Source organism: Leopardus geoffroyi, chromosome B3 (genome assembly GCF_018350155.1).
Source record: "Leopardus geoffroyi isolate Oge1 chromosome B3, O.geoffroyi_Oge1_pat1.0, whole genome shotgun sequence".
Lineage (NCBI taxonomy): Eukaryota > Metazoa > Chordata > Mammalia > Carnivora > Felidae > Leopardus > Leopardus geoffroyi.
This window is the reverse complement of record NC_059337.1, coordinates 21,788,214-21,815,567: the sequence shown is the minus strand read 5'-3', so window position 1 is coordinate 21,815,567 and position 27,354 is coordinate 21,788,214. Positions and strand designations below refer to the sequence as shown.

The window sequence follows — 27,354 nt, the reverse complement described above, 5'->3', positions numbered from 1 at the left end:
ATCCATTAGGAGGTGTAGCCTGCAGCAGCTTGAAGGTCTAGTCCCTGAAGCCTGGGCAGGCCCATATCCGGGAGGGCGGAGGCTGCCTGTTCAGCTCCATCACTGCTCTAAGTGCCCTGCAGGGTAGTGACTATTACAAAGGGCTCCTTGGTTTCTTTCCTAAACTGGTAACATTCTCACCTGAGGTGAAATAGAGGGGCCCCACAGACACATGGAGCGGCAGCTGCCCTTGGCCGTGCCTCTCTGAAATGAGCCTCCTGGGTTTCACACCTCAGTCTGGCAGGTGCCTGGGGGAATTGACAGACACTGCCCCACCTTGAACTCCTGCCACCGGATTACAGCCCCACAAAGGTCTGGCCCAGGGGGTGGGAGGGGCCTCTGGGCCTGAATTCCCTGCAAGAATTAGACACAAGCCACACAAAGTGTTTGATAAACACAGTCGGCTAAGCTCTAAACTGATGCCTGTACAGTGGGGGCCCCACAAACACAACTCCTTTTTTTTTCCAGTGTTTGCCAAACATCAGATTGTGACCCACTAATATGTGGCCATAAGCTTAGTGGGAGGTGATCAGTAGAAAATGGGAGCATGTTATGCACAGAGTGTGTCACACTTAGGTTGAGAGTTTTGTAAAAATGGTATCATATATATACATATATGTGTGTATATATGCATCTGTGCATGGATGCACATATATGCAGAAAAATGTTGAGTGTATCACATGTGGGGTGAATGTGTCACACATAGGATGAGTGCTTTGATGAAAATTGTATCTCTTATAGGTATATGTATGTATATATGCATATGCACGTACATGCATATATATATATATACACGTGTGTATACATGTGTGTGTACATGTTACCATGTAAGTTGTACCATCTGAGTCATAGCCAAAGAAGTTTGAGAAACTCCTGCATTCTGTTTATCTAAAAAGAAAGAGAAACTAACAAGCCAAAGTTCCCTTGGCTTCTCAGGAAACGGGCGCCAGACATTTTTAGGGCAGACTCTGATGGTCAAGTGGTGGAAATTGTGCCCCTCACCTGCCACAGGCATTGAGTGGCATGTCCGCATCGCCTGTGACATCCAGGAAAGAGCTTGGACTTGGAAGACTGAAAACCTTGGCACGTACCCCAGCTTCTCTGATCCCTCATGTCCCTTACCTGAATTATGTGCCTGTTGAGGCCATTTTGAGATTAAGCTTGGTATCACAGCAAAGGGTGCTCATTGTGGCCCTGAAGAGAATCTTCCTTCTTACTGTCAACCGAGGTTTCTAAATTTCAGAGAAAACCCAAGGTGTCCCCAGTGGCCTTTCTAGTGACAAAGGCTCCTTAGAACCAGCCCCACCCTCTAGCCTACAACTCACAAAGGAACAAAGTGTGGACTTAAAACTTGAAAGAAGCAACAACACACGCACACGAACCCGCCCCATCCCTCAGAGTGCGTAAGATATACACAGGAAGGAAGTGGCCTGGGTGATTCAAAGAGGCAGAGCTCCGATGTCTCAAGGAAAGGCATATTTTCCGACAAGCCCGCCCTGACTGTGGTTTTGAACGAGATTTCAGACGTAGCTTTGGCCAGTACCCCCCTGCCCTGACCCCCTGCAGGACCGTAGCGTCTGCTGTCTAGACACAACAGTGAGGGTGGACCCCGTGCAGGAAGGCACCCTGCAGGCTGCTGCTGGATGGCGTTTGGGTTGGAACCAGGCAGGCGAGCGAAGGCCGGTGCTGTGGTCCTGGGCAGGGAGGCGTGGGCGGTTGCCCGGCCTGCGGGGCTAGGGCGGGAGAAGCCTGTTACTCTGTGTGTTCCCAGCTACTGACTCACCAGCAAACCTGTTTTTGATTTCTGGTTGTAACCAGCTTCAGGCCCCTGCAGAGCCAGCCCTGTGCAACCAGGGTAGCTCTGAGCACGTCACTCCCTAACTCCAAAGTCCCTTCCATGCTCCTGTGACGCTTGATGGCTTACCCACAGGACCCAGCCTGCCCCAGCCAGCGGCCTCCCCTGCTTTCCAACCCCTCCACCCCCAAGTTCAGGTTCAGTCAGGGGCAAGCTCCCTGACTTTTACCTTCCTTGGTCTGTGCTGTTTGTGGTCAGTCCTTCCTTCCTATCCACCTTCCATGTCCTGCTCATCCCCAGAGCCCAGCTCAATGCCACGTCCTCTGTGTGCCTTCTCAGCCTTTCTCTTGCTGTCACCGATCCGGCATTTTACGATGTCAGTGCCTACATGTCCAGCTCTGTGAGCCTGAGCAAATCAGTTAAATCTCTGCGCCTCCTTCCCCCATCTGGAGAATGGGGATAATTAGAGCCGCCAGCTGAGACAAGATCACGGCTGTGAAACGTGAGCCTGGCACACAATACCACTGGCTCTGTCAGTGTCATGGGCACCATGTATACCCAGTCTCATGATGACAGTAGGTGTTTCATCCTTTGCTGATGGTCATCTCTCTGGAGTAGGTCATCTCTCCGGAGTAGATTCTTCTTCCATCATCCCTCTACAGAATCTTTCCAGTATACAGCAGGTGCTCAAAAAAGAAAAGTGAGGGGCTGTACTCCCAACGATCTGGGGTCAGGAGGCTCTGCATGGTGGAAGGCACCTGAGAGCCAGAGCATGGCAAAAAGCAACGCTGCCCAAGGGACAGGAACAGTAAGGGGGTGGCCATGCTGAGGCTGCCAGGGACTGGCCAGGGGCCAGCTTCCGCTGCTCAGAGCCCAGGACGTCAGCAAGAGTCTATCCTCCTCCAACCACACAGGGGCAGGGTTGCATCCAGACCAAGGGCCAGGAAGACCTTGCAGGCTGAGTGCCCAGTGTGGGTGTGTCTTTGAGTCGACATCCACCAGAACTTCCAAAGTCTCTGCAGTCTGAGCTCACAGGCTGGACGAGGGAAGAAGGAAAGGGGGGGCATCCCACAGCCCTGCATTGTGCTCAGGCAGAGGGAGACCTTGCGAGGACCTCAGTTTCAGTCTGGCGAGGGGTCATTGGGTCCCTTAGTGGTCTAAGGAGACAGGTGGCCTCAATACATCAGTTCAGGGAGAGGAGAGGCTGGTTCATAGGCTGGGCCCTATCCCAGGTCATGGAGGCATTGAATCACAAGAAGCTAGGCCACCACCAGCAGTGAGGCCAGATGCCCATGGGGGCTGTCCTCTGGCTTCTACACGGACAGCCCTCTGATGAAGTATAGAAAGAAAGAGAGAGTAGAGCGTCCCAAACTGTTCACATGATGTCCTACTGATGCTGATGGCATGGTTGCTGGGGGTCACTTTGAATTTCCAGGCAGAGGCTCCTGTTCCTCAATCCAGACACATTGTTCTCCAGAATTTCAGGACAGAGATTCTGGCTGAGGGTTTCCTGGCTATTCTCAGGCCAGATAAACAGAGAGGCCTGCAGGACCAAGGCCCTGAGGGTACCAGGCACAAGCAGACAGCAAGGATGGCCTTGGACAGATTCACCCAGCTTTGGGGCCTGAGGAAAGAGGTGCCTTTGACAGAAGTGTTACGAAGGTGAATCTCAATGGAGTAAACCCAGAGGATCATGTTTCCATGGTGATCGTTAAGTGCAGGACCTGATCACCTGCCCTGGGCGTGCGCAGCAGCCTAAGACCTGAAACTCAGAGCAGTCTAGAGCTCACATGGCCCCCCCACTACATGGGCCTTCTTGGCCTCTGTGCTGCTGGGCATCAATGCAGGATCCCCTGGTCCACTATCTCTCCACTCTCCTGGCCACCTCCTCTCCCCTCACGCCTCCTCCTCTCTGAGAAGTGAGAGGCAGCAGACAAATTCTGAGGCCTCTGCCTGCCTGCCCAGTGCACAGAGCTTTCTCTCCTGTCCCAAGAGCAGGAGGTCCCTCCTTGGGGTATGACCCATCCTCCACTGGGGCACCCATTTTCCCCACCATCCACTCAGGGACATTGCTCCCTGGTTCTCCCTCCTCTGCATCATCAATTTTTCATTCCTACCAGATCACTCCTGTCAGCAGACCATGTTGTCATTATTTCCACTTTTAAATCAATGCTCTCTGTCTTCCCCTCTCACCTAGGGTGGAGGAGCAGAGGCCAGACTTATCCTCCATCCTGAAGTTATAACACAACCAGACAAACTAGGTGAACAACAGGACGTCAGATGAGGAAGGACAGTGGTCCCTGGGAGGTGGAAAAGAGATGAGGTAAGCCCTACTATAGGTCATTCCCTGCCTGAGAGCATTCAAGGGTACAGAGCAGACAGGGGAACCTGGCAGAATAGAGAGGACTCCCTGAGTTCAGGACATGGGGCTGGAAGTCCAGGGAGCAAGACAACTAGAACGTTCAGGACAGAGGACCGAAAAGGAGACTGCTGCCGAGAGTGAGCCCTGGCGATCTGCAGGAGGTCTGCCCAAGAATTCAGCACAAGCCTGTGAAGCCCTACCTAACGGAGTAGAGAGCTGTGCCTGGTGCCCTCCCAGGGTTCCCACCAGCCAGACTGGAACCTTAGGACTCACTAAGCATAGGGTAGAGTACTCAGAGATTAGTCTAGACTGAGCACTGCTCCAAACCCACCTGACACATCATAAAAGCAAGACCCAGAAAGGTCCAATGACTTCTCAGCAAGTCATTTCTGTAATTGCGTCACAGAAACGAGCTCAAGAATTTTTGCAAGAATAAAAAAATATCAAGCATCAACATGCTAAAAGTCACAATAGTTGGCAGCCAATTACAATGACCTTGCATTGTAGCAAGAAAACACATCCCCTAAAGAAGAGAACCAGGTCTGGTCCAGGTGACCCGCACAGAGCTTTTTGTGTAGGTCAGAAGCAGCATCTGCCTGGGAAGCAGCCCATCCCCCTCATCAGAGAATTAGCTCCATACAAGAGCATGAGGACAAAGGGTGGGAGTGGGGAGGAGGTTATTAAATACAGAAAAGAGCCAAGGGAAAAAAAATTCTCATTTCCACATCCTCCTCCAGGAACATTTCTTTTTCAGCAAAAGTGCATGAAAGGGTTTTCATACTTGCTCTAATCTCAGTCTTCTTTTCTATTTTCTTCTTATGGTGAAATATATACCCAGAAAATGTTTAGAATATAAATATTAACTTAGCAAGTTATTGCAAAGCAAATCCCTTTGTAGCTACCACTCAGATCGGATGCATCCTAATCCCGGCCCCCTCCTCGGATTTCTGCCACCTGGCATTCCCAGGAAGATTAATACTTGAACCTGAATCATAGTTTGCCACAGAAGCAGGCACGCTTAAATGGTGAAGGTGAGATCTTCATGTCTGTGAAATGTGTATCAATGGAATCATCCAGACTGTGTATGGTTTTAGATCCAGCTTCTTAAATACTATAGACTGGGTGACTCAAACAACAAATGCTTATTCGTACACTTTTGAAGGTGGAAATTCTGGGACCAGGGTGCCAGTGTGGTCGGGATCTGGTGAAAGCGATCTTCCTGATTTATAGATGGGTGTCTTCTTCCTGTGTCCTCACATGGCAGAGGGAGGGAGAGGAAGGAAAAGCAAGATTTTTTTTCATTTTGTATTAAGGCACTAATCCCACATGAGGGCTCCACTCTTATGACCTAATCACGTCCCAAAGGTCTCATCTCCAAATACTGTCACATTGGGAACTGGGGTTTTAACATACAGATTTCGGGTACAAAACCAGTGAGTCCACAACAGGTGCTATGATCAAATATTGCTAAGAACATATTTGCACGTGCATTTGGCCACAAAACACATGCATACTAGTAGGTATATAGCCCCTAGTAGAATTGCAGGCTCGTGGGTGTGCAAATCTTCAGCTTTAGGAGACACTGCCACACCATTCTCCAAAGTGATTATACCTCCAGCAGTGTTATGAGTTCCTGGGACTTCACATACTTACCAACACCTGGTACTATCAGTCTTGTTGGTGTATGGAGCTAGCTCACTGTGATTTTAATTTGCAGGTGAATGAACATTTATATGTTTACTGTCCATTTGGATATCCTCTCTTTTGAAGTGCCTATTCAAACATTTTGCTCATTTTTCCATTTTACTCCCTGCTCTCTTCTTATTGATTTTCCATGTGTACTTTATATATTCTGGCTATGAGCCTTTGCCGTTATATGTATTGCAAATATCTTCTTCTACTCTCTGACTTAATGTTTTACTCTCTTAATAGTATCATTTGATAAAGAAAAGTTTCTTAATTCTAATGAATTAAAATAATCCAGCATTTCCTTTACCATTAGTGCTCTTTGGATCTTGTTTAAGAAACCTTTCTCTAAGCCAAGGTCATGAAGCTATTCTTCTATATTTTCTTCTGCAACTATCTTGTTTGGTTTTCATCTTTTTAAAAATTTTGTTAAAATATGGGCCCCCTGGTGACTCAGTCAGTTAAGTATCCAATTCTTGATTTCGGTCTAGGTCATGATCTCATGGTTCACAGGATAAAGCCCCATGTCAGGTTCTGCACCGACAGCAGGGAACCTGCCTGAGATTCTCTCTTTCCCTCTCTCTCTGCCCCTCCTCTAAGTTCTTTCTCTATATAAATAAATAAATAAATAAATAAATAAATAAATAAATAAAATTGCATTACAGTATACATAACATAACATAAAATTTACCACTTAAGTCATTTTTAAGTGTACAATTCAGTGGTGTTAGGTTCATTCACATTGTTCAGCAACCTACACATGCCTCATATAATGAAATTATATAGTATTTGTCTTTTTGTGGCTAGCTTATTCCACTTAGCATAAAGTTCTCAAGTTTCATCCATGTTATAGCATATGACAGGATTTGCTTTTTTTTAAGACAATAATATCCCCCTGTATGTATATACCACATTTTCTTTTTTTTAATGTTTTTTTTAAATTTATTTTGAGAGAGAGAGAGAGAGAGAGAGAGAGAGAGAGAGAGAGAGAAACCAAGCAGAGGAGGAGCAGAGAGAGAGAGGAGAGAGAGAATCCCAAGCAGGCTCCACACTGTCAGTGGAGCTGGAACTCAGGAACCATGAGATCATGACCTGAGCCCAAACCAAGAGTCAGATGCTTAACTGACTAAGCCACCCAGGCACCCGGTATACCACATTTTTTCCTTATCCATGCATCTGTCAGTGGACATTTAGGTTGTTTCTAACCCTTGGCTATTGTGAATAATATACTACAATGAATGTGGATGTGCAGATACCTCTTTCAGATCCTGTTTTCAATTCTTTTGGATATATCCTGAAGTGCGATTGCTGGGTCATATGGTAATAGGGTAATTCTTTTCTCAATTTTTTGAGGAACCACCATACCATTTTCCACAGTGACTGCACCATTTTACATTCCCATCGACAGTGCACAAGAGTTCCAATTTCTCCGTGTCCTCACCAACACTTGTTTTTTCTGTTTTCTTGATAGTGTCCATCCTAACAGGTATGAGTTCATATCTCATTGTGACTTTTATTTGAAATTCCCTGATGGTTAGTGATGGCATTCCATAGGTTGCCATTTCATTCCATTGTTTTTTTTTTCCCTTTGCTGTGCAGAAGTTTCTAAGTTTGATGCAGTCCCATTTGTCTATTTTTGCTTTTGTTGTCTATACTTTTGGCATAATACCCAATAAATCATTGCCAATCCAATGTCATGAAGTTTTTCCCCTATGTTTTTTTTCTAGGAGTTAGTTGTATAGTTTTACAACATTACCTAGTCTTATATTTAGGTCTTTAATTCATTTCTAGTTAATTTTTGTATATGGTGTGAGGTAAGGGTCCACCTTCATTCTTTTGCATGTGGATATCCAGTTTTCCCAACACAATTTTTTGAACTGATTATCCCTTCCCCCATTGTGTGTAACTTTAGCACTGTTACCAGAGATCACTTGACCCTATACATGAGAGTTTATTTGAGGGGATCTCCATTGTGTTCCATTGGTCTACATGTCTGTCTTCATGCCAATACCATACTGTTTTGATTTCTGTGGCTTTGTAATGTTTCAAAATCAGGAAGTATGAGACCTCCAGCTTTGTTTTTATTACTCAATAGTGTTTTTGCTATTCAAGGGTCTTTAGAGATTCCATGTGAATTTTAGGATTTTTTTCTATTTCTGAAATAGGGATTTTGACAGCAATTGTGTCAGAATTTTGATACTATTTGCAATGAATCTGTAGATTGCTTTGAGTAGATTTAAGAGTCTGTAGATTGTTAAAATGGACATTTTAACAATATTAAGTCTTCCAGTCCATGAATATAGGATGTCTTGCCATTTGTTTATTTTCTAATTTCTTTAAATAATGTTTTATAGTTTTTAGTGTACAAGCCTTCCACCTCCTTGGTTAAGTCATTATTTTTGAGACTAATGTAAATGAGGTTGTTTTCCTCATTTCCTTTTTGGATTGTTCATTGTTAGTGTATAGAAATGCAGCAGAAATGTATAGAATGATTGATGTGTGTTGGCTTTGTATCATGCCACTTTGCTGAATTCATTAATTAGTTCTAAAGGGTGTTTTTTTGTGTGCATGTGGAATCTTTAGGATTTTTTACTTAAAAGATCATGCCATCTGCAAACAGAGATAATTTTACCTCTTCCTTTTCAAACTAGATTGCCTTTTATTTCTTTTCCTTGCCTAATTTTCCTGGCTAGAACCTCCAGTACAATATTGAATAGAAGTGCCTAGAGCAGATTTCCTTGTTTTGTTCCTAATCATAGGAGAAAAGCATCCAGTCTTTCACTATTAAGAATGATGCTAGCTGTATGGGTGTGTCATAGATGCCTTTATCAGGTTGAGGAAGTTCCCTTCTGTTCCTACTTCATTGAATGTTTATTCATGAAAGGGTGTAGAATTTGGCATATGATTTTTGACATGTTCATGTGCCTTTGATTTTTAGTCAATTAATATGATGCATTATATTCATGAATTTTCAGACATTAAACCAACCTTGCATCCCTGAAATAAATCTCAGTTGGTCTTGGGTATATAATTCTTTTTATATGTTACTAAATTTGAACCCAATATATATAGGCTTATTTTTGAACTATCTATTCTATTACATTGATCTATTTTTTAAACCTTTATTCCAATACTATACTGTTTTAATTACTACGTCATTAAAATAAGTCTTGGATTCATGTAATAGAATTCCTTCAATCCTGCTCTTATTTTACAAAACTTGTTGCCTAATCTAGTTCCTTTACATTTAATTTTAGAATCCATTTGCCCATATCTATAATAAAGCCTGTTGAGAGTTTAATTGGGATTTTACCAAACCTATAAATAAATTTGTTGAGAATTGCAATCTTAACATTATTGAATCTTCCAATCCATAAGCATCGTATAACTCTCTTTTTAGGTCTTCATTAACTTATTTCATCAATATTCTGTAGTTTTCAGTGTTCAAATCATGCATGTATTTAGGCACATTTACACTTAAGTACTTCATTTTTTTTTTTTTTTTTGCACTTTTTGAAATGGTAACTTGAAAAACATTTAGTTCCAATTGTACAGTGCTAGTATACAATAAAATTGAAATATAATCAAATACAATACAGAAATACAATTGATTTTGTATATTGAACAAGTATCTTATACCCTAGGTAAACTCCTATATTAATTCTAGAAGGTTTTGTTTCTTGTTTTTGTTTTTGTCTTTTGTAGATACTTTGGATTTTTTCTACATATTCAGTCATTCATCTGCAAATAAAGGCAAATTCTTCTTTTCCAACTTATATGTCTTTCCTTTCTTTTATTTTTTTCTTTTCTTTTTTCTTTTTCTTTTCTGTTGTTGTTGTTGTTGCTGCTGCCATAAGTACACTGGCTGGAACTTCCAGTGCAATATTGAATAGGAGTAGTAAGGGAACACATTATTGCTGTGGTTTTGATCCTAGGTTAGATGCATTCAGTTTTTCACAATTAAATATGTGCTAGCTTTGGGTTGTTTGGTTTGTTTGTTTGTTTGTTTGTTTTTTTACATGCCCTTTTTCATGTTAAGAAAGGCCCTATTTATTCCTTGTTTACTGAGAATTTGATTTTTTATCATAAATGGACGCTGAATACTGGAAAGTACTTCTTATACTTTTATTGAGTGGATCATATGGTTTTCTTTTATTTATTTGTTTGTTTATTTTTGGTTTTCTTTTTTTAAAGAACTTGTTAATAAGGTGAATTCTATTGACCAAACCTCAAATGTTGATCCAGCTCTGCATTCCGGGGGTAAACTCTTCTAGGTTGTGATGTATTGTTGTCTTTATACATGCTGGATTCAATTCATTAACATTTTATTGATGATTGTTGTCTCTATAATCATGAGGGATATCAGCCTGTAGTTTCTTCTTCTTGTACTGCTTCTGTTTCAATGTGGTATCAGTATAATATTGGACTCATAAAATGAGTTAGGAAATATTGCCTCCTAAACAGCTTTTTGAACAACATTATGTAGAATTGGTATTATTCCTTCCTTAAATATTTAGTAGAATTCATCAACAAGCACATCTGAGCATGAAGTTTTCTTTATTGGCAGGTTTTTTTTCTTTGTTTTCAACAATTTGAATATGACACATATAACAGTGGTTTCATTTCTTTTTCTTGCCTTTTCTTTTCTCCTTTCCTTTCCTTTCCTTTCCCCTATTTTTCTCTTCCACCTTTCTTTCTTTCTACCTATTTGGTATTCTCTAAGCTTCTCAGATCTATGGTTTGGTATCTGTCATTAATTTTGGAAAAATATCAGCCAGTATTTTTCAAATATTTCTTCTCTTCTATTCTCTTTCTCTTCTTCTTTTAGGATTCCATTAATGTATGTTAGACCATTTGGTATTGTCCCATAGTTCTTGATGCACTGTTTCATTTTGCTTTGTTCCTCTTGTTTTCTCTTTATATTTTTATTGACTTACTTTAAACTTCATCTTGATTCTTACCTTGGCTGTATCTCCTCTACTGATGAGCCATTTAGAGCCATTCTTCATTTTGGTTACTGTGGTTTTCATTTCTAGTATTTCCATCCATTCTTACACATAGTTTTCATTTCTCTGCTAAAATTGTCTATCTGATCTTAAGTGTAGCTAGTTTTTCCTTAAGAGCTTCTAACGTATTAATCATTGTTATTTTAAATTCCTTATGGGATAGTTCCAACATCTTCATCATATCTGTTTGGTCTGTTGATTGCTTTCTCTCTTGGGATTGTATTTTTTTTCTTGCTTTTCCATATGGTTTGTAACTTTTTGTTAAAATACAGACATTAGACAGTAAAAGCTGAGAAAAATACATTTTATAATTGGAAATGAGCACACCTTTCCTTCTGAAAGAGGCTTCTGCTAGGGTTCTATTAATTTAGTCAGGAGTCGGGCTGGGTTTGAGGTTTACTGTTGCCATTGTTGCCTTCATGGCATAATAGGCCTTAAATTCTTCTAGTGATACCTTGTGTTTAGAGTGGGGGCTATTTTGCTGAGGTTTGACTTCACTGTCTGCTCCACCCTCAGCACTGAATTTTCAGTACTGCACTTCAGAGGCCTCTGCCTCTTGGGGTGGCTTCCCCAACAGTATTCCACTGTTATTTTGACTTGGTGTTTCTCAGCATGGGGAAGGGGAAGGTGGATGTAGGACATTCTCCAACATTCTTATTAAGCCTCAGTCCTAGGCAGGCGTTGGGTCCCTGAGTCTTGGGGATGTGCCTCCTCCAGCTGTAGTTCTGGGCCCACATGTTTCCTGCCCTTTCCCAAGGGGCAGAACGTTTGTTTCTATTCCCTTCCCCAGCTGTAATCAGCTGTAAGAACGACACTGCTGCTTTCCTCCATTCTTGCAGTTTAAAACTTTTCATCCCATCCGGGAGGGTGGGGGAGGGGAAGGGGTTGGGGGAGGGGGCCGGTGGGGAGGAGGTGGGAGGATAGGGGAGAAGTGGCTTGCACCACTAGGAACCTTCTCAGGAATCTCCCCAGTCTTTCTTGTGAGTATCTGACAAAATTCATTTCAACTTCTAACTTTATTTTTATAAATTATGTGTTATATGTAACCTAGGAATCTATTAATTTCTATGTGCTAATTTTACAGCTTTTCTTTTATTCTTTGAGGTACTTTTCCCAACAATTCTCTGGGATTTTCCAGGTACACTATCTTGTCATCTGCAAGTAGAGATAGTTCTACTCCTTTTTTAATCTTTATCCCTCCAATTGTGTTATCTGACTGCATATGCAATGTGTTCATTAAAAGCAGAAATATAAAGTATTCTTGCCTTGTTCTTGATCTTAATAGGAATGTTTCTATTGTTTTCCCATTGAATAAATCACCAGCTTTAGGACTGAAGTGTATATATTTTATCATGGTAAGGAAGAACCCATTCATTTTGTGTCAACACTTTAAGTATAAAGGGGTGTTGAATTTTTCAAAGGCTTTCTTGGCATCTATGGAGATAACCATATAATTATTTTTCTCCTTCAGCTTATTAATGTGGTCAGTGTTAATATCAGATTTTCTAATACTGAGTCATCTTTGTATTGCTAATATAGAATCTCTTCTCACTATAGTACTGATTTAGCTCCACAGTTTGGGGAAGTCCTAATTTTTATTTTTATTTTTTTAATTTAAACTTTTTTTATTTTTGAGAGAGAGAGAAAGACAGCATGAGTAGGGGTGGGGCAGAGAGAGACTGAGACATAGAATCTGAAGCAGACTCCAGGCTCTGAGCTGTCAGCACAGAGCCTGGCACAGGGCTCAAACTCACAAAATGTGAGATCATGACCTGAGCTGAAGTTGGACGCTTAACTGACTGAGCTACCCAGGTGCCCCTTTTTTTCTTGATCTCATTTTCTTATGGCCAGAGTATACCTCAAGGTATACTTTTTCAAAATAAGTCCATGGGAGGTCAACTTTCAGAGTCTTTTCTTGTATAAAAAATGTGTGTGTGTGTGTGTGTGTGTGTGTGTGTGTGTGTATATATATATATATATATGTCTTCATTGTAACATCAAGGTACTTTTCCCCCAAGCCTTGAAGGACGTCTTCTATTTCTGTTTAGCACACCATGTCGCTGATCTCCTTCCTCTGCCAGTGACATGTGCCCCCTCCCTCTCCAGGCAGCCTTTAGGATTTTCTCCTTATTTTTCTAAATATGCATGAGAGCGTGTCCAGGTATTGCCCTTTTCTCAATCATCCTATAAAGTAACTAAGAGGAATTTTTAATCTTAAAACTATTTACCCTTTTATAGCTCTGGGAAATTTTCCCCGATCATTTCTTTATTTTGTACTATGATCAACAGAATAATGGTCTCCCCAAAGATGTCCACATCCTAATCCCTGGAACACTGTGAATGTGCCATCTTACATGGAAAAGAGACTTTACAGATGTGAGATCTTGAGACAGGGAGATTTTTCTGGATTAGCTTTGTGAGCCCAGTGTCATCACAAGGGCTCTTGCAAGAGGCAGGTTACAGAGTCAGAGTCAGAAAAGGTGATATGACAGCAGATGGAGAAGAAGAGAGGGCAATGCTGTGATGGGAGCAGGGGTCACAGTCAGAGAGAGAGTCTTGAAGATGCTACATAGCTGGTCTTGAAGGTGGAGGAAGGGGGCATGAACCAAGAATGCAGTCAACTTTCAGAAGCTGGAAAAGGCAGGGGCCTCTGGGTGGCTCAGTCGGTTAAGCATCCAACTTTGGTTCAGGTCATGATCTCACAGCTCGTGGGTTTGAGCCCCCCATCAGGCTCTGTGCTGACAGCTCAGAGCCTGGACCCTGCTTCAGATTCTGTGTGTGTGTCTCTCTCTACCCCTCCCCTGCTCAAGCTTTGCCTCTCTCTCTCTCTCAAAAATAAATAAACATTAAAAAAAAATAAAAACAAACAAAAAAACTGGAAAAGGAAAGGAATTCATTCTTAGAGCTTCCAGAAGGAATACAGCCCTGCTGACACCTTGACTTCAGGACTTCTGACGTCAGTAACTGTAAAATAATACGTTTGTGTTGTTTCAAGCCTCTAAATTCATCACAGCAGCAATAGGGACCAATACACTTACCCTGCACTTTCTGTCCTGTTCCTTGTTTCTGAACTCTTAGTGACACATTTTGGACACTATGGACTGATGCTACACATCTCTTAACTTTCTTTCACCTTTTTCTTCATCTTCTTGTCTTTTTGCCCTACCGTCTGGGAAGTTTCTTTGACTACATTCTCCCATCCTTCTCCTGAGTTCTTCTTCCAATTGTAGTTTGAATTTCTGTGAACTTTTTCTTGTTCCCTGATTTTTCCTTTCTGTAGCTTCCTGTTCCTATTTTGTGAATGCAATACCTTCTCAAAAGTCTCTGAAGTGTTAATCATGACTTTTAGATTTACTCATTGCCTTTGATATCTCTATCTTTCCAGAACAGCTGTTACTTTTGCTCTTCGGGGTCCTTCTCTCTTGTGGGGACTGTTTTCTTGGTTGCCTGTTTACATGTACAAATGAAAGACAAGACTGATGCATATAGACAGCTGGCAAGGCTTCTGTCTGTGGTTCCCAGGTCTGTTTACTCAGCAGGCCTCACCCCTTCCCGAGAAGGTTGGCTTGAGTTCTGCGTAGAGGGTGACTCATAGTAACTGGCAGCCTTCACTCGAGGGTGCCGGGACTCCTCACCCCACAAAAAGATCCAACTAATGAAGGCTTTACTCGGGTGGGTACTAAGCCTCCTTCCAAGGTCATTTCCAAGTGCAAACACAGCACTGCTGGCTTCTTGGTGGAGCCTGGGTTACAGGAGAGCAGAATGCTCTCCTCACTGTTCCACGGATGGTCCTTGAACCAACTCTTCTCTCCCCACCACTGAAGCCCCTGGCCAACTCCTGTTCTCCAGCTTCAGACTCTGAACTCACAGCTTTTCCAGGTGCTCAGGGAGGCTGATACCTCTACCCAGGCTGCCTCTTGCATACATAGTGGGCTGTGGTCTCCTCAGCCATGGGTTTTTAATCAATATGATCATGCCTGATTTTTTTTGTTCTAGAAATCTATGAAAGTCACGAGTTCCCTGATACTCGTCCATGCCCTCATCCTCTTCACATGTCTGCTGGGATTATGTGATGTTGCCATTTCCAGAAGTTTTGGAGAAGGGAAGGAATTCATTCTGCCCTCTGGACACCTAAGCTCTCTGATAGGTCTATACAAGATACAGGTAGCTGTCACCGTACTAGTGGTAACATGTCTCTGTGCAGGAAGCCTCTTCCTTGACAAGACGAGGGCCATCCCACCACTGAATTGCCTTAGCTTAGCTACAGTATTCTAGTCTCATGAGATTCTTAGAAGGACTGGCTAACCTTTGACATGAGAAACATAATTGATTCTAAACGCTCTGAAAGTGGTGTATGGGAGAGGACTATCTTTGGCTGTGGGTGAAAACCAGTAGTGACTTTAAAGAGACAGTGGTGGGGCGCCTGGGTGGCGCAGTCGGTTAAGCGTCCGACTTCAGCCAGGTCACGATCTCGCGGTCCGTGAGTTCGAGCCCCGCGTCAGGCTCTGGGCTGATGGCTCAGAGCCTGGAGCCTGTTTCCGATTCTGTGTCTCCCTCTCTCTCTGCCTCTCCCCTGTTCATGCTCTGTCTCTCTCTGTCCCAAAAATAAATAAACGTTGGAAAAAAATAAATAAATAAATAAAGAGACAGTGGTGTACTCAGTGCAGGAGGTAGGAAGGCCTGCTAGGGAGGCTGCTGCATGTCGAGGTTTAGGCTCTATCCCTCCCATGCTTTGCTGTGTGCGGCCCCCACTCCTAGATCACCATATGGTCCAAGGGGACAGCTCCAGCTCCTGTCATCGTGTCCACATTCCAGCCAGCAGAAGAAGAAAGAAGGAAGAAGGGCTAATCCACTCCTTTTAATGCTATTTCCTGGAACGGAAATCGCTCATGATGCTGCCATTCACACGCCACTGGCCAGATCTGGTCCAGATAGCTGTGTGCCAAGCTTGACCCTGAGGGTTTCATTATTAAGGAAGGAGCATATATGGTGGGGCCAGCCAGGGGCAGGCAATATGTCCCCTCCATGACTTTACTATCTCCACAGGCCTGCACATCATGGGTACTTGGGAAGAAAGCAGGCTGACTGTCCATGGCTCAGAATGGTCTACTCATTCCTCACTCCCTTTGCTCTGGCCTGAATGTTTGTGCCCCCATCACCCCAGAACCCACATGTTGGAATCCATACACCCAACAGGATGGTGTTAGGAAGTGAGGACTTTGGAAGGAGATTAGGTCATGAGGGAGGAGCCCTCATGAATGGGATTCGTACTGTTTAAATTTTTTTTTTTAGTTTATTTATTTATTTTTCAGAGACAGAGACAGTGTGAGTGGGGGAGGGGCAGATAGAGAGGGAGAGAGAATCCTAAGCAGGCTCTGCATTGCCAGTGTAGAGCCTGACAAGGACCTCAAACTCATGAAACCATGAGATCATGACCTGAGCCAAAACCAAGAGTCAGACGCTTAACCGAGTGAGCCAAGCGCCCCTGGGATTCGTGCTCTTATACAAGAGCCCCACCGAGCCCTCAAGCTTCTCCCTTCTGCCCCGTGAGGCTACCAGTAAGAACTCTGCAGCTCAAAAGAGGACCTTCACCCAAGCAGCCTGACTTCCTGATCTCACACTTCCAGTTTCCAGAAGTATGAGAAATAAGTTTGTGTTGTTCATAAACACCCAGTCTGTGCTAATTTGTTATAGCAGACGGAACACACTAAGACCCCCATTTCCTGGACCTTGAAGACTGGTACAATATTTTTTCTGGAGTTAAGAATTCTGGGGCCAGAGTTAATGTTCCATTAATTATTTGCCAGACACCCAGCTTCATTGTGGTCCCTGATTTTAAATACATCACCCAGAACTACCCAGACCAGAGTGAAAGTCTTGCCCCTCATTGGTTCAGAGTTGCAAAGACGTTAAAAGAATCAGGGACGTAGCTGTCCTTGAACGTTCAAGGGTCAAGGGTGGTTTGAACTAGCAACAGAGCTGTGGAGCGAAAGTCGATAAACAACTTGTTTCCCAAGGCCTTTGTGTAGCCCGCCCTTCCTCTCCTCCGCTTTTCCTGCTGCGTCCCAAGGGACCTGCGCCCTGCGCATCAGTTCTGCTAGAACAAGTTATGGTAAGGGCGGCTTCGAAAGAAGAAAACAATTCACAAGTGCCCTCGCCAGTCCCTCCAATGCAAACATTTTCCAAAGTATTTTTTCCACATTTTCGCATCTCTTGTTTGAATAAGTCCCCATTTACTGCTGCTGGCTGAGCCAGAACAGTCTACACATCCCAGGGGAGGGCCTGCCCCAATAGAAAGAATTCCAGACTAACTAGCTGAAGAAATAAGTATTTGGTAATGAGCGTGCAGAGGACACTGAGCCTGCCTTCCCAAGCTCCACCTTGGGCTTCCTGTGGCTGCTACTGCCAGGAAAACAGCTTCTTATCCACTCTGGCAGTTAGGGGAAATGTGACAGCCCTGGATCTGGTGCCTGCGAAAGGTGTTTACTGGGTCCTGCTCCAGATGGGAACATTCAGGCTCAGTCCCCTCTTCTCCTACATTAAGTCTTCACTCATCCTCTGACTACACTGCCTTTCTGGGGCCTTTGTCATCTGGGGCTGCCTGGGGGACCTGAGCCTGCCTCATCTCCATGGCTAATGAAGTGTCCCAAGGCACTGGTTGCCCCCCCTACATCCCCCTCTAAGTCATGCTTCTGTGGGAGGGGTCCCAACCAATCTCCTGTCCTTACTTAAACCTCCTCCTTTCAGAGGATGACAGAGGCACATCTTTGGGCACCAGGGCCCTTCCCACAGAGAGGCTGAGTACTGGCCCTGGGGGTCAAGAGTCTGGGGAGCAAGAGAGCCAGGAAAAAAACTTGCACCCCGGCTCACAGCCTGGCCATCTTGCTCTGTCCTGCCTGCTAGCTTCAAGCATAATCGTCCTCAAGGAAACTGCCTGTGCTGAGAGGTCAGAGGCTATGTCTGGACATACTGTGTATTCCCCACCACTGGAGAGACCACTGCTCACCTGTCTTTCACCTCTCCTTGAGGGTGAATTGCATTTTCCAAAGTTAGCAACAAACGGGATCTCTAACCAACTGAACCTTTGATCTTTGTACAGCCAGCTCTGACCATCCTCCTGCAGAGAGGGAGGGGCTATTTCCCCTTCTCCCAAATCCAGGGATGGTGCCACTCTGGGGTAAGTGATGCTATTCGACTTCTGAGGCCAAGTTACAAATGACGAGACAATTTCTGCCTGGCCCTCTTGGGACTCTCCACTTTGAAAAAAAAAAATTTAATGTTTATTTTTTGAGAGAGATAGAGAGACAGCATGAGTGGGGGAGGGGCAGAGAGAGAAGGAGACATAGAATCCAAAGCAGGCTGCAATCTCTGAGCTGTCAGCACAGAGCCCGATGCAGGGCTCAAACTCACAAACCATGAGATCATGACCTGAGCTAAAATCGGAGGCTTAACCAACTGAGCCACCCAGGTGCCCCTGGACTCTTTGCTTTGAAATGCAACTACCATGCTGTAGAGAGGCCAAACCTGCACAGAAGCCACATGGAAGTTTCTCAAAGCAGTCCAAGCCAGCATGTGAGGAGGCAACTCTTCAGGTGAGCAGCCCCAAGTCCAGGGGTCCCCTCAGGCTTGGAGTCCTGCCAGTGAGGTCCCAGATGCCGTGAACAGATTCTAGCTTTCCTTGATGTTGTCTTTCCCAAATTCTGATGCTCAGAAACATAATAAAATGATCTAAGCTGCTATGTTTGGGGTAACTCATTATCAGTAACTGCATCCTTTCTCTTACAGAAACATCACACTTCCTGCCCCCTTGAAATCACATGTGGCCCTGTGACTTGCTGTGGGCAATGCAATTTGAGTGGAAATGATGTATGACAGTGTTTCATTGCTTGGCTCCATTCTTTGCCTGTTCTTCTGGAAGACATGGAGATGTTTTCTCTGTGGGTCACATTGGACATACGGTAGGAGGAAAACATAAGAGTTTTGTTTCCAACCACTGAGATTTGGGGGTTGTTTGTCACCACGTCATATTGTGTTCTGACTGATACACACACTATTCCAGATGCAGTTGCCTGGCTCAGGGGAGACCATTGCTTATGGACTGAACACTATAGACTCTGGTGTCCTGGTCCCCTACTTGTCCTGTCTCATGGCTTTCCCATCAAACTTAGGGAAGATTCTCTCAATGCAGGGCTTACCCTTTTATACTTTTCCAGAAGCTCTTCAGTGCCAGAAGAACATGCTGTTGACCAGACCCAGGACAAGCTGGGCACATCCAAGTTCTGGTCCAGCCCCTGGAAACAGTGGCCTCAAACATGAGGGCCATCTGGGTTCAGAGGAGCAGACAGTTGGCCATGCAGCCAGAAGAAGGATAGGGACCTAGGAGCTAGAGAGCTAGGTTTAGGTCCTTGCACTGCCTTGGGTAAGTCCTCTGCTTATGAGCCTCAGTTCCCTCATTTGTAAAATGGCATAACATCAGTGTCTTGGTCTGTTCGGGCTGTTGTAATAGGATACCATAGACTGGTGACTTCTAAACAACAATACAGATTTTCCCCCACTTAGGATGAGATTAAATCCCAGTAAACCCATCATAAGTTGAAAATACCTTGCACCAAGGAACACCTGGGTGGCTCAGTTGGTTGAGCGTCTGACTTCGGCTCAGGTCATGATCTCGTGGTTTGTGAGTTCAAGCCCCACATTAGCCTCTGTGCTGATAGTACAGAGCCTGCTTGGGATTCTCTGTCTTTCTTTCTCTCTCTCTCTCTCTCTCTCAAAAACGAACATTAAAAGAAATATCTTAAGTCGAAAATGCATTTAATACACCTAATGTAGTAAACATGATAACTAGCCTAGCATACCTTAAACTTGCTCAGAACACTTCCATTACCCTAGAGTTGGGCAAAATAATCTTACACAAAGCCTATTTATAATAAAGCATTGACTACCTCATATAATTTGCTGATTACTGTACTGAAGGTGAAGAACCAACCAGCTGTGGGTGTGTGGGTTGTTTACCCTCATGATCGCATGGCTGACTGGGAGCTGTGGCACCCACCACCACCCCGCATCACAGGAGAGCAGCACACTGCAGATCGCTAGCGCAGGAAAAGATCAAAATCCAAAATTCAAAGCATGGTTTCTACCAAATAGATGTTGCTTTTGCACCATCAAAAAGTCAAAAAATCATTAAAACAAACCATTGTAAGTCAGGCACCTTTTGTGTTTATTTCTCACTGTTCTGGATACCAGAAGCCCAAGATGAAGACACTAGAAGATTAAGTGTCTAATAAGAGTTCTCTTCCTGGTTCATAGATAAGTGTCTTCTAGCTGCGTCCTCACATGGTGGAAAGGATGTGGCAGCTCTCTGGGGTCTTCTTTACAGGGGCACTAGTCCCACTCACGAGGGTTCCACCGTCGTGACCTAATCACCTCCCAGAGGCCCTACCTCCTAATACCATCATATTAGGGGTTAGGATTTTGACATATGAATTTAGGGAGGACACAAACACTCAGACCATAGCATAATGTCTTCCCTCACAGGGCTATTATTTAGAGGATCAAATTCCCATGCGAAGGGCCCTACCCAGGTCAACAGCACAGGTGGCACCATTCAGTGGCAGCCATTGTTCCTGAACGTGTGCTTTTACACACAGCACACACCATCACATCCAGAAGGAAAGGTGCAGTCCCCAGCCACATGCTCCAAGCAGACAGCCCATTAATTACCTCCTTCACCTCCCCAGACCCATGCCGTGTCTCACTCAGGCAAGCTTGGATGGTTCAACTCCTTGTCCCCAAGGGACCTCCCTGTGCAGGTGGGCAACACATTCAAATAATTCTATCTGGAATGACTGGCAGACTTAGTGAAAAAATCATAACTTTGCAGGATAAAAGATAATGTCTCTTCATCTTCCAAGGTTGGGCTTTTGACTGATTACTGCACCTCCCTCAAAAGGTTGCATGGAGGTGTCAGTAAGGTAATGGCAACTGTATGCTGCTCAGTGCTCAGGCCATAATCTTGGAGCCACTTCATCCTCCTTCTTTCTTGCATGCGTCATATCCACCAAATCCAGTCATTGGTCCCTTCGCAGTGTGGTCAACATCCAACAGCTATCACACAAACACACACACACACACACACACACACAACCACCACCACCACGCACACTGTCTCAGGACATCTCCCCAACAACTGCCTCCTGCCTGGTCTCTGGCTTCCCCCCTTCCCCACCCCTCCTTTCTCCACACAGCACAGTGATCCATTTAAAACCCAAGCCAGGAACTCTAGCATATTTCCCAAAGCCACCAAGCAACTCTCCAATTCTCAGCAAACATCAACTGGATGGATGTCCCACAAATTTAACTCAATTCAGATACGACCTACCTGGATACGGCATCAGATCCCACAGCTTAGGGGTTCAGGCCCATGAGAGAGGCCCCTACTTCAGACACCAGTTACAAGTCCAGGTTGTCACCTGTGCTTCTGACCACCTGGCTGTAAATCAGAGTTCCCATGACCTCCTTCTTGGGTTCAATTAATTTGCTAGAGCAGCTCAGAGAACTTCGAGAGCACTTACTTACAAGTCCCAGTTTATTATAGAGGATACAGATGGAAAACCAGATAAAGAGGTATACAGGGCAAGATCTGGAAGGGTCTTAGATGCAGGGGCTTCTGTCTCTGAGGAACTGGAGTATGCCACCCTCCCCGCATGTGGAGGTATTCACTGACCTGGAAGCTCATCAAATCTTGTTGTTCAAGAGGTTTTATGGAGCTTAATCTGCAGCCCGCCCCCCCATCCTTCTCCTTCCCAGAGGTCAGTGGGAGGGACTGAAAATTCTAACCTTCTAATTCTTCAGTCTTTCTAGTGACCAGCCTATCCAGCAAGCAAGCAGGTGCCCCACCCTAAGTCACCTCATTAGCATAAACTCAGATGTGTTCAAATAACAAAAGACACTCCTATCACTCAAGAAATTCCAAGGGTTTTAGGAGTTTTGTGCTAGGAGCCAGGGACAAGACCAAATACGTTTCTTCTTATACCACAGGGCCAGTCACCCCTCTGCTCTCCTCCAGCCCTGGGCCTAGGAGCTGTCCTGCCCACACCTTCATCTCAAGACCTTGAATTTGCCCTTCTATCTGCCTGGAAACCCTTCACCTGGATATCGGTAAGCCCCATTAACTCAGCTTTCTCAGATGTTTATTTAAATGTCCCTGTTCCAGGAGGGCTTCCTGGTCAACCCATTTAAACCTGTAGACCACCCCTTCCACTTGGGGTCCCCTTCCCTTCATTATTATCTATTTATCACTATCACCACCTGACACACAATCAGGTGTTTATTGCCCCTTGCCCAATTAAAATCCAAGCATGAGAAGGGCAGCTGGGTGGCTCAGTCGGTTAAGCATCTGACTCCTGACTTTGGCTCTGGTCATGGTGTCACAGTTTCTGAGTCTGAGCCCCACATCAGGCTCTGTGCTGACAGTGCAAAGCCTGCTTGAGATTCTCTCTCTCACTCTTTCTCTCTGCTCCTCCCCTGCGCTCTCACTCTCTCTCTCTCTCTCTCTCTTTCTCCGTGTCTCTCAAAATAAATCAATAAAATAAACTTTAAAAAAATAAAATGAAATAAAATCCAAGCATGGAAGTGAAGGCAGGGCTTCATCTTCATCCATTCCACTGCCCTCACTCTGGCGATTCCTGGGAGTAAATTCATGTGGGAATGCCATTTTCCCACTGACAAATGCAAAGCAGGGGGACAGGAGGGTGAGGATGGCATGACAGAGCAGGACCCAGCACCTGGCAGGCAGATGAGAACCACTTGCTACAGCTTCTGTGGATCCAAGTGGCACTGAGAGAAGCCTGGAGGTCTGAGTTACCCTTCCCACAGCAAGTGCAGTGGAAAGCCCCTGGGTGAGGGTCAGAAACAGAGTTCAAAGGGGATCGCTAAAGATGCGAGGGGTCGGTCATCCAGCAAAAGGGCCCTGGAACCCTCAAGGCACTGACGTGGGGGACCCAGTGTGGAAGAAGGCCTGGAACTCAGAGCCAAGTTCTCACTTCCTCCCTGGCAGACCCGGACGAAACATGTGAGACAGAACAAGCCTGAGGCCCATGTGAGCACAAAGAGCTCCTGGGCCACAGGACCCTGCCTGGCAGTGGTTGGTGCCCCTGTGCCCTGCAGCAACCCCACCCTAGCACACCCACCCATGGTGAGCTAGCTCTGACTCAGACTGTCCTGCACCCAGCCCATGGATGCTGGTTGGGTGGTTTTCGGTACTCTTGGACCCATCTTGGAATAGAGGGGGCAGGCCCAGGCCTGGACCAAGAGCAGTGGGTGTCAAGGAACCCCCAGAGGCTAGCCTAGCACCTGCATGGGCCTGATGGCTCCAGGAAGCCGAAAGGATTATCTGGTGGTTTGGCACAGTTGACCCCAGAAAATGCAGGGATGCAGATACCCTGCCAGGTGAGTTTCCACCCTTGTTCCCCCCATCAATCCTTGGCTCTTGAGAACCTGCCAGGCTAAGGCCCCTTCTATTTCCAAGGGATCTCAATTCCCCTCAGAGGGGTATTAGATAAGCATGGCTGAGGGGGTCTTAGCTCTACCTCTGACCAGCGCTGTCCTCCTCCAGGATAGCCTGCATCATCCTCTCCAGAAAGGCAGTGAGAGGGACCTTGGACTCTGCCAGGGACACACAGGGCCCTGGGGCCAGGATGAGGCTGGTCTTCCCCAGTCACAGTCTCCAGGGAAAACCTCACTGAGGATGCAGCCCCACCCAGCGGGCGGATCAAAGAAGGTCGTGTGGGTGAGTTCAGTGGGGCTGGCCCCACACTTCTAGGCCTGGCTGCCCAGTTGTCCGCCCACTGGGCGCCTGTGGCTGCCCTGGCCAGGAGGGGAGAGGGGTACTGTGGTGAGGCCCGCTTTCCTGCTTCGTAGCTACACAGCTCCAGGGCCTTGGCCTCCTGCCTGGTCTCTCCAGGGCCTGGGGTCCTGCTCCCAAGTCAGTCCTGATGTAGCACTGCAGCCCCGAGGCAAAGATGGCTCAGAGAGACTTGTTGCTGAGCCCTAGGGACAGGGGGCACCTCCCTTCTGGATGGGGCCCAGAGGTCAGTCAGACCTTGCTCCAGGGCATTCCTGGCTGGCAGGCAGGCAGGAGGCACCTGCATGGGGAGGGGGACAACAACATTGAACACATCCCTGGAACAGACACTGAACTTGAGCCTGGGAGTGTATAGTGGGGTTGGCCCCACAACAGAGCTGTCACGACTCCCACCAGCCACTACACACAGATGCCAAGAACTGGCTTGGAGGTTTCTCCCCTCCTCTTGTAACATTTGTCAGTAAAGCTCAGGTTTGGTCTCTTCTGTCCCCTTGCAGCCCTGTCCCCTGATGCTTGCTCACTGGGGAGATGCTCTTGCTTGGGAGGGCTGGGCTCCCACAGGTTATAGGGGGAGGGAGGAAGCCTGGAAAACACCACAATTAGGCCCCACCCCGAGCACGGTGTGCTTTGTGATGGGAACCTGTCCAGGCAAAGGCCTTATCCTAGAGATCTGGCAAATTACTGGGTAGCCATCAGAATGGAGCCAGAGCACAGACGTGCGTGCAGCAGGCACCTTATTAGGCTAATTATGAGCTGGCTCCTTGGCCCACCGATACTGCATAAAATGTAAAATAAACTCAGGGTTGGCCTAGAAAGCCACTCCAAGGTGGTGTTTTCCTTGGGAGGAGTGCTTGCCAAAGGTCCTCTGGCTGAGGCCCCGGGAGGGGGGGAGGGAAATGTGGAAGAAGTGTCAGGGTGGAGAACCCCAAAAAGAGCAGAGAGAGCTGCAGACCCAAAACCAACCTACAAACTGCATGAACCCCTCCCCTACTTCCTTATCTGTAAAGTTCATCCCTTCACATGTATGATGTGCCAGGAATTCCCGGCCCCTGGGTTTGGTTGATATGATAACGTTACTAATACAACTGGCTCTGCACTCTACACCGATTAGCTCATTTAATCCTTGAAGTAAACCCATTCTCTTTTCACAGATGGGAAAACTGAGGCCCAGAGATGTTAAAGAGCTTGCTGACAACTGTCAGAGCCTGGAACCAAGAAGCAGCCCCAGCCCTAAAGGACAACCAGGCCCAGGAACTTCCCAGAACAGATAAGCCTGTGGGATGTGACATACTGGGGAGACCAGCGCCCCTCCCTGAGGGCCAGTCCCCGCAGGTTCATAGGCAGCCCCTAGGCCTGTCAACTGGCAGCCAGCATGGGGAGTCACTGGGAGGGGGGACGCCAGGCCCAGGCCCCAGCATGTGAATACTGGGCTGCTGGGGAGGCTGGCAGGCAGGCCGGCGGCCAGTGGCTCCAAGTCAGGTAATCACACTGGGCACCTTGAACACCCCTACCCCACCTGATCGCACCAGCCCCCACCTCCCTCAACACCCTCTCTTGAATTTGGCAAATTCAAGCTGCTTGGGAAATGAGCCCTGAGGCTGTCTCCTGTCAAAAGAAAAGTAAGGACATAAAGAAGGAAGGTATCCACTGGGACCATGGGGCCCAGGAAGGGACACTGCCCCACCCTCTCCCCTAAGGCTTCCATGACCCACCAAGATTCTACATCCAGGCACCTGGTCCCTTTCCCTTCCCAACATACGATGTCACACTCACAGGCCTGGCTGGATCAGTACCTCCAGGGCCCAGCCTGTCCCTGGATGCCTATGCACTCCCCATGGGCTTCAAAGCTTTGAGGACAGAGATGACCAGGTCTCATCCACACCCATGGTAGGACCCAGTCAGGGTGAGACAGGACCAAACACAAAAGGCCAAGGGCCCCTCCCTTGGGGGCCATCAGAAGTCACCCAGAAACCCCAAGTCCTTCGCCAAGGTCCCTTCATCCACAGGGCCTGGGGTCTTTTAAGAAAAGGAGGGCAGGTGTCTGGGTGGCTCAGTTGGTTAAGCGTGGACTTCAGCTCAGGTCATGATCTTGAGCTTCATGAGTTTGAGCCCCACATTGGGCTCTGTGCTGATAGCTGGGACCCTGGAGCCGGCTTCAGACTGTGTCTCCCTCTCTCTCTGCCCCTCCCCCACTCATGTGCTCTTGCTGTCTCAAAAATAAATAAACATTAAAAGAAAAGAAGGAAGGAAGGAAGGAAGGAAGGAAGAAAAGAAAGAAGGAAAGAAAAGAAGGGAGCACATCAAGTTCTAAATTGGACCTAAGGGGCTTACCTGGCTTTACCCATCTCTTTTCACTCTTCTTTTCATTCAGTGAAAAGAACAAAGGGGCACAGCCTTGTTTTAGTGACCATCCTCAGAGTATATTCAGGACCCACAGCCACAGCAGGCTTGGGAAATAACTAGGCTCTCCCCAGACTTCCTGGGTCAGAAACTCTGGGAGTGGGGCCAGCACTAGGTTTTTAACAAGCCCTCCAAGGGAGTCTGGGGCAGCTACAGTGTGAGAGCTCCTGGCTAACAGCTTCCCTCTTCCACCCTCAGACACCCCCCCGCCTCAGACTGCCCTCATTGATTGCCTCAATTGGTTCTTCCTGGCAGAGAGCCCAGAACCCCAAAAGGCTTCTTTAAAGAAATACCTCCTAAGGGATCCTCCTAGTTTTTGTTTTGTTTTGTTTTGTTTTGTTTTGTTTTGTTGTCTAAAAACCACACCCTGGCTGATGCTTGAAATTCTAATCTGTCTGAATGTCCCTCTCACCAATGGTGGGACTGGGGCAGGTAGGGGACTTGAAGGTCAGATCCCCTCCTTAGCTCACAAACTGGAAACCCCTTCCAACAAGGCCAGGGGCTTCCAGATCTGTCTCAGTGTCTGATCTCCTTTTCAAAGGCAGTGCTAAGCATCTAAGCGAGGAAAGAATAGAACATTCTGCAAGCCCAACCTGCCTGAGAGATAAAGAACAGAAAGGAAGTGCGGAGGTGGCGGTGGCTTTCACAGTAAGTCGCCTGGACCTGTACCCCAAGAGGCCACCATAGCCTGCCATGGCACCCCAACTGTCCCTCCACTGTCCCAGATAACAGAGTCGGGGCTGATGGGATGCTTTTTCATGGTCCAGCCCTGACCCTTGCGCCACGGAGGGAGGTGTGCTCACCCTGCCTCCTGTCAGCTCTCCATGCAAATATGAGCTGAGTTACATAGGGTGTAGGAGCCCCCAGGAGCTGCTTCACCCCACTCCCCAAATCTCAGGGCTAGAGCTCTGTATGTCCCTGTCTCAGCCCCACCTGGTAGTGTATCAGACACTGCCTCGGGCACCCAGGAGGCATCTATATACACTCGACATTCTGATTGAGGACACACGAACATCAGAGAAAAAAGACAAAAAATGTTAGACAGGAGGAAAAGGGAAAGAAGATACAGTGACTACCAGGACAGAGGGCTCCCTCAGACTGGGTAGTCAGGGGCATCTGCCAAGGAGAGGAAAGGTAAGAAGGAGCTGGTGGGTGCAGGAGGAGGAAGCATCCAGCAGCACACAGCAGCTAGTACAGTCTC

General features: G+C 46.2%; 1 long non-coding RNA gene across 1 annotated transcript; it reads left to right on the top strand.

Annotated features, from left to right (window-relative positions):
• The first annotated feature begins 18,289 nt into the window (after positions 1-18,289).
• Positions 18,290-25,885, top strand: LOC123582043. The gene is made up of 3 exons (XR_006704163.1): positions 18,290-18,846; positions 21,929-22,048; positions 24,905-25,885. It is a non-coding gene; the product is annotated as an uncharacterized LOC123582043 (long non-coding RNA).
• Positions 25,886-27,354: the final 1,469 nt, after the last annotated feature.